A 7,772-nucleotide genomic window follows, 5' to 3' on the forward strand; every position below is an offset into this window, starting at 1 on the left:
GTTCTCTTCCCCTATATGGGGCTGTGTTGCTGCTATTTGATTTTTTAAAAGTCCTTCTGTGGTGGCTTTTTACAGATGTTGAAAATAATTGAACAGAAACTTGCTAAGGTATATATATAACTGGCACAAAATCTTTGTTTTACAAGTCAATTAGGAAAATGTAGAATTTCTGCAGAGGTGAAGCCAGCTGCCTTCTAGAATTCAGTGAAAATGTATTTACAGGAATTAGATGTCTGTCTTGAGTGGCTCATTGACAATGTCAATCTTTTGTGCTATATGCAAGTGGACAAAAGTAATTCCAATAGATCATATGCCACCTTTGGGGTTGGTTTTTTTTACTCATCTTTTCTAAAAGCTCCCCAGGCATGTAATCTGAGTTTAGGTAGGATCTTCCATAAGCCTAAGTATTATACTACATAATTATAGTACATGTATATAAGGCTACGTAATGTACATTAAATATTACACTACAAAATGTGTAAAATTGACCGTTGCACAGAAAGCTGAAACAAATTTGCTTTTCATATGGCCATCAGTCATGTGGTTGCTGTATGACAGTCTTAGTCAACTGGTAAGATTTTTCTGGTGATCTATCACATCCTCTTTGTGTTAGCTTCTAGTGACAGGCCCAGCAAAAGGACTTGGGTATGCTGCTGCTGTTTCACATGCCTGCATAAAAATGTGGTTGTAAATGGTCTTGCTATGTAAACTGTCACTGGACATCGGTATCCACCCAGATCTGGATGTTGTTGAGCTACTTATGCTCCGATACCTGTGTCGAGTCACAAAACACAGAGGATGTCACTGACCTTGCCTGTGGGACCCAGTCCTGTGAGTTTCCGTGGAGATTATTTTGGTGTCTCCTTCTGTGGAGTGCCCCATTTTGCCCCATCTGTGGCAGGAGTTTGATGTGGCTCTGCCTTCTCTGAAGCAACCTTTTGGTATACAGTTGTGCAGTACGAAAACTATATCGGTTGTTATTAGTCTGGAGTTTTTGGGGGAGGAGGGAGTGGGATGGAAGAGCACGCTGGCCCTGACCTTAACCTGAAATGCTAGACCGTGAGTTTTCAGCTCTCCTGTGGGTGAGATTTATGGGCTCACCTTCAGGAGAGCATTCACGATGAGGAGTCTCTCAAGCCAGGTGGCATTAGCGAAACATGGCCATCAAAATATGTCCATCATTGCAAGAGATGCTAGCTGTCCCCCAGCGATGGTGGTGGGCAGGTGAATCTACAATGACATGAAAATATTTATAAGTGGTTAGGGTGGCTTCTGCTTCTTGCAAACTGGTCCAAAGCCCTAATGGAAGGATGAAAAGCTTATAAATGTCTCTATTTATTTTCAAATAATAAGCCTGAATGTAGACCTGAAGCTTCATGAGGATTGCAATACAGAGCACGTTGTAGGCTGCTCTCACTGTTCTTGTGAGCCAGTTCCTGCAAGCCATCCCATTCTGATTGAAATGGGATTACTTAAAAATGTACACATGGATAAAATCCTTCGGCCAGGGTTTGTTGTTATTTTAATTGAATTTAGGAATAATCCATTGAACAAGAACCAAAGCTCATAAAATGATTTGTGTGACCTAACTAGGGATTATCCTCATCAGAAATCCTAAAATAAGGAAGATTTAAGTCCAGGTTTCTGTTTTATAGCCTCACCCCAAATCCTGCAGTTAATAAGGCCAAAATTTGGTTTCCTAAGCCCAACTCGGAATCTTCACTGTGTAAATAGTCACTTATTTTTGTCTTTCTGTGTGTGTGTGTATTTGGATTGTGGTGAGATACTATGACCCACCCTGTTATCAAGCATATATAGCTCAGGAAAAAGGGAAATCCTGCAGGAGAACGCTTGTGACTTTGGGCATGAGAAAGTCCTCGTGACCTTGTACATAATGATCCTTCTAGCTCAAGGGATCAGATTCAGCCCTGGGGTTGGACTTGGTCTCAGGTTTGCCCACACAGGGCTGGTTTGAAGCACAAGGTCTTTGGCTAGCCTTGATTAGGCGTAGTGTAAAAGCCTTGCTAAAAATGATGTCAGTGGTCAATCTCATCGTAACATTAACAGAGCACTTGAAACACGGATTAGCTTGGTTCTGATGATTTTTAGCAAATACTGTGATTAAATTATCGTTGGTGTAATGCTACAGGTTTCAGTGGAATTACTCCAAGATGGATCAAGTCCCATAATTTGTGAAAGAGAATAAATCTCTCGCTGTCTTCTCACAGAAAAGTAATCTCCATGTACATAATACCCCTTTTAGGTGAAAGGCAAAAAACAGAACGAAATCCATGAAGCATATTTGGCAGAAAGTGCCAGCTGGTGTATAGTAGTTTGCATTTGCATCAGAAACAAGCACAAAATGTACCTAAGCCAACCAGCATCTGATACCTGCTCTGATCAAAGGTGAAGACTTGGGGAAGGGTTAGGTTTCTCTCTGTAATTGCCACACAGAAAAAGGAAAGTCATTAAATTGCAAAGTAGACCGTTGAGGATTGTTGTATTTCCCTGACTCTTTCCAAGCCCATTGACTAATCTCAGCAATCTGTACCTGTAAAGATCTTGACAGAGTAAATGAAAGCCTTATTGTGAATTTCACCTACAAGGGCAGCTTGTCTCTCCAACTTTGTTCCTTCCATTGTGATGGAAAGCTGTGCAAGTATCTCCTGTCTAGTTCTTACACGAGGAAAACTGGGTTCTGCTGTTCGAGTCTGCAAGGGATATTGTGACATCCAGTTTTCATTGTTTGCTATAAAACAATAAACCTGAAGAGCCCCTTAGCTATGTGGAAGGACTTTATGAGTTAATGAGGATCAATGGAGACAGCTAGCTGATTCCAGGAGGAATGAGATCTGGTGACACTTACCTAAAGTCTGCAATGTATGGCTGATGGTGTTTCCAACCACGCACTGAAACCTGGCATATTGGGGTTTGTCTGAGATAAGGAGTGTATTTATCCCACAGGCGTGGAGGTTTCCATGCTGGGACTGGAAGAATGGTAACTGCGTTTCTAGTGGGCCTGATCTGAGTTAACGGGTCCTCTTGGAAATGCAGCACAGTGTTGGTACAGTCAAACTTGTCCTGGATCCTAAGTCTACAGTGATCTGTGCTGTGTAGACTCGATGCCTCAAGTCGTAAATATCTTATGGATTTCATCATTTTTTGCCTTTTATAGAATAAATACTTTTCCAATAGTTAGTTACTCATGGCACGTGGTTGGTCACTCACTTCAGCACGCGGTTGAGTCGCCACCCCTGGAGATATTTAAAACACGTGTAGATGTGGAGCTTAGGGACATGGTTTGGTTGTGGACTTAGCAGTGTTAGGTTTGTGATTGGACTTGATCTTAAAGGTATTTTCCAACCTAAATGGTTCCATTATTTTATTCTATGATGTTTCAGCCTTGTGAGAAGATGATAGACCTGTGCAGGTGCATAACAGCACCTGGAACCCACAGACACCCTGCACCCTAAGTCCTCAGGTAGCTGACATTCTTCACTAACTTCACAAAAAAATCAGAAGCAGGGGAAATAGAGGAAATCATGTTTGTGGAAGAGAGATTCACATAAAAATCAGAGGTGGAGGTCTGGGCCTCTGGAAGAGACAGTCTTCTGCTCTAAACTTTCTCATGCATCACCTGCCTGTCTCTGGAACTACACAACGCTGAATCACAGTCTTCCAGCAACTGCCTGCAGCCATATGCTTGGCGAGACATGCCGCTGTTGGGACATGCCCTCCTGCAGTGTGGGTGAGCACAGGCTCTCTGCTGAGGAACCATTCCCTTGCCATTCCTGCTGTCCAAGGCATTCACACAGGCATCTACAACAGCAAATCTTGCCGAGCACAGAGTTGTGGCTGAAGTAAATAATCGTATTTCATGTTTGTTTGAATGCCTGATCCTGTGGCTGTTTAGCTTTACCAGTATATTCAGAGTAATCTTCTTTGGAAGTTTCTCTAGCAAAATTCTGCCTGGTGTTTGCTACTGTTGTAACAAAGCATTGGTTTCCAGCTGAGTGAGTTTCCTTGAAGCCTCTGTGTGAGTAAGTGTTATATTTGGTGTATTTTTTTATGGTTTGTCTTGGAGCTAGCTAGTTATGCAGAATAAGGATTTGAGGCTTGATTTAATAAAGGCATGAGACATGTAAAACAGGTCATGTGAGACCAAAACTGATGACTTACACTGGCCATGTGAGACCACAGTCATCCTTGGGCTGACACTGTTTGGAGATGCCCAAACTTGCCAGGCACTTGATTCGTTTGCCTAAAGGCATGTATTGCATGAACAGGTACTGTAACGTGGCCAAGATATTTGCATCTGTAACACAGGATCTCTAGGAGACTCATGTGCTTTTGCAGTGGGATCTGGAGGCCAGGCAGGATACTCAAGGACATCTGAAATGGCGCTGGATGTCTGTGTGTGGGCATACAAATTGAGGCCAACCAGGCACTCTGCCCTGGTTGGCATGACGTTCATTTTTTGTTTGCCTTGGAAGCCTGTGCACCCCCGCACACTGGGGCATGCATCCTGAGCCTGCCCCAGCCAGCACAGTGCCCTCCAGTCATTCCCCGAGTGCCCCAGGCTAGCTCCTGGGTAGCAGTTGGAGTGCTTCTGGGGAAAGATAGCTTTGAACTCTACAGGCAAGGAGAATTACCTCTGGGTCTCCCATCCGGCTCTGACCACCAGGTCTGCCTCCTTGAGCTGTCCTTTGAAGAGTGCGGCTGTGGCTGCAGGACTCAGCTGTGATCGGCGCTGCCATCCCACTTGGTACATGCCATAGCAGAACTGTAGGTGTTCTCTGTGCCAAATCCATGGATGAAGTGTTTTGTAGAGGAATTGTGTTGCTCTGGAGTCACCTGAATGTGGCCTAAATGGCTTCTGAGATGCTTAAGTGCTTTTTTGGATCTCAACCATGCTGTCCTGTATAACACCTTGTAAGCCTTTTAGTTCTTGTTATCTCAACAACAGGTCTTGATCTCTTGGCAGTGTGGTGTGGGAGGTGGGGGGAGGATTTTAAGGGGAAGGTGAGAAAGAAAGCAGAATGGTCTCTTTGTGTCATTCGTTAGTTTAATCTTCTCAGGTTGGCAGCTGGCTCTGACTAGCAATCACGGCTCTTCTTGCCCCAGTAATGCTCTCTTTTCTGGATGTTATCCCACTAGTGCTGGGAAGGCTGCAGCAATATGATGTTTCGCAGCTTGGGTTGGGGTATGTCACTATAACTTTGAAAGAGGGTGTAGCCGCTCTCTGATCTTCTGCCTGATTCCTGGCCGTGATGCGTTGGCCATAAATAATGCTGTTCACCCAGCTTACACGCTTTGCTACAGAAAAGCTGACAAAAAAAAGACTGCAGTGCAGTGAGGCATTGAAAATAGATTAAAGACAAATTTTTCTCAGGTGTCCCTCAGTGGCAGTTCCATGGACCACTGATGTATGCCACTTACTTTAAAAATATGGTTAAGTAAGAAAGAACAAAGGAAATTAAAATGCAGAGGCAAACTGACAAGGGAATTTCAGAAGCAGTGGGAATACAGAATTACAATAAAGGACTTGATTGCCACCTAGCTTGGAAGTGCCTCCGTCCATTCACATTCCCAAGTCTAGAAACCTTTCCTCAGATTTGCCATCTGTATTGCCATGGGAGCCTGGAGTATCCCTGCTCCCTCTGCAACACCTCTACCCTAAACTGAGCTACAGAGCCTGTCTGCAGCTTCTCGAGGACTCGATGGTCTGAGCCAGCTGAATTATAAACCTGCTTTGTGGGATCCAGATAGGATTGCACACATGCAGGACTGGTAAAAATCAGCTTCTAGAAATGGTCACCATAATTCCTATCCTTTGAAGAGTTAAGATCCATTCATTTTCCATATGAAATAATCTTTCAGTATCTGTAGTGCTGCTCTCTCAAATCAAACACAAACCTCTGCACTTCTATCAATAGCAGCTGCTGATTAAAATCACAGTTCTTGTTTCCCAAGCTACATAATCCTGGTAGTTTGTTCTTAGACCTACTTTTTTTTAACACACTGAATCCTTTATACTAGCGTTGTCCCCATTTTTAAGTTTGTGATTTTTTCAGCAGTCTGATAGCATCATGCTTGGAGACAGTCTCTTGCTGTGAAAGGGATCTGTTTGTTATAAAGAATTACGTGGCTCTGAGAACTACGTGTATCAAACTTAACTGTATTAATTAGCTTGTGCTGTGCTTGTAAAGTGATCAATAATAATGCTTATCACAGTCTTAGTACCATTCTCTCTGTTTTGCAGATAATGGAACTGAGTCACGGAAAGGCAAAGCCAGTGTAGGGCTCTTGAGCTGGCCATGGTGCGCTTATCTCCCCGGTGTCACTGAAACATTAAGCAGCTTGGAGGAGAAGCTATCCAAGCAAACTTTGGATGTGTCTGTCCTTTGAATAAGAAAAGCTTTCTGGGAAGTTTCAGGACAATTGCCTGGACTGTCTGGCCATGTCTTCTGGAACAGAGGACTCCCATTTATCTCGGAGGCTATTTTACCACCTAAAGTAGTAAACTGCCCCTGCATGTCAGTTTGCCATTCACACTGGGCCTTAGGGCTGATTAACAATGACCTGATGATTCACAATCCATCATCAGTTGAGCGTCTCCGTGGATTTTCCTCTTCTTCCCACTTTGTCAAGTGCCTTTAGTGCATTCAACCTCCAAAAAGATCGCTTTCTGAGGCTTCCTATAGAGAACAGACCAAATTTCAGATCAGTGAAAGCATATAGTTTTCTTCAAATTGCACCAACACACTAATGATGATATACACTGAGATGGTTCTTTCCAGTCACGGTGTTTTATTGTAGCAGACACGTGTTACAGGTTACAGGCTCCATGTAGTGGGGTGAAGCAGAGCAATTGAGTCTAGAGGCTTCAGGCTCTCAGTTAGGTATTCGTATACTTGTTGCTTTATGACTCAACCAATTGCAAATAAAAACCAGATCTTCTTTTTTTAATTGGCTGTTTCAAGATAGGATTTCTTGGAGAATCACAGAAACACCAAATGCAAGAGATGGCTCTGTTACTGTCCATATACAGCTCTTCAGAGAGTTTCACAGGCTTCCTTTGATAGCTGAGTTTCAGAAAATTGCCACCTTTGCTTTTTCTTATGCTGGATGGTAGCTGGTGTTGCATTGATTCGCTCAAAATCGATTTGACATCTTGTATGATGAGCATAAGTAATATTTGCTAGCTTTTAAAATGACACTTTCTTCTAGTGCAGCTCACAGGAATATAATTGAATGAAGTATACGCTCTGCAGAAAGCAGTCATTTCAATCTAGGCTAGCTGAACAGATCGTTGTGGTCGTCTGCAAAATGATTGCAATTATAATATACCAACGTCATTGATACAATATTTCCTACAACCTTTTCCAGAAAGTATGACACTGCAGTTCTCTTCTTTGAAAATCCCCCAGGAGTACAATAATCTGATTACTTTCCAAGTGATCCGTAGACTTGCTGTCTTCAGAAACCCTCTATAGCTCCAAGTACTCACTTCTCTAGGACAGACTGTGCCGAAGACTCTAGATTCATTATGCTGTTAATGATGCAGGAGGCTCTGCTGCTGTTTGTTTATTCCTAGATTAGCTAAAATTAGAATTTGGCCCTATGTTCCTGAATTAATTTAAAGGCAAAAATATAAGTTACTGATTCTGATGATTTTTCTGGAAATATGGTCTCTAAAGCCAAAGCTCAGAAGGTATCTTCCTTGAGCTGTGAGTCAGTTCTTAAATGATTTTGAAGAGAAAGGTCTCTGT

The sequence above is a fragment of the Falco biarmicus genome, chromosome 9, assembly GCF_023638135.1.
Source record: "Falco biarmicus isolate bFalBia1 chromosome 9, bFalBia1.pri, whole genome shotgun sequence".
Lineage (NCBI taxonomy): Eukaryota > Metazoa > Chordata > Aves > Falconiformes > Falconidae > Falco > Falco biarmicus.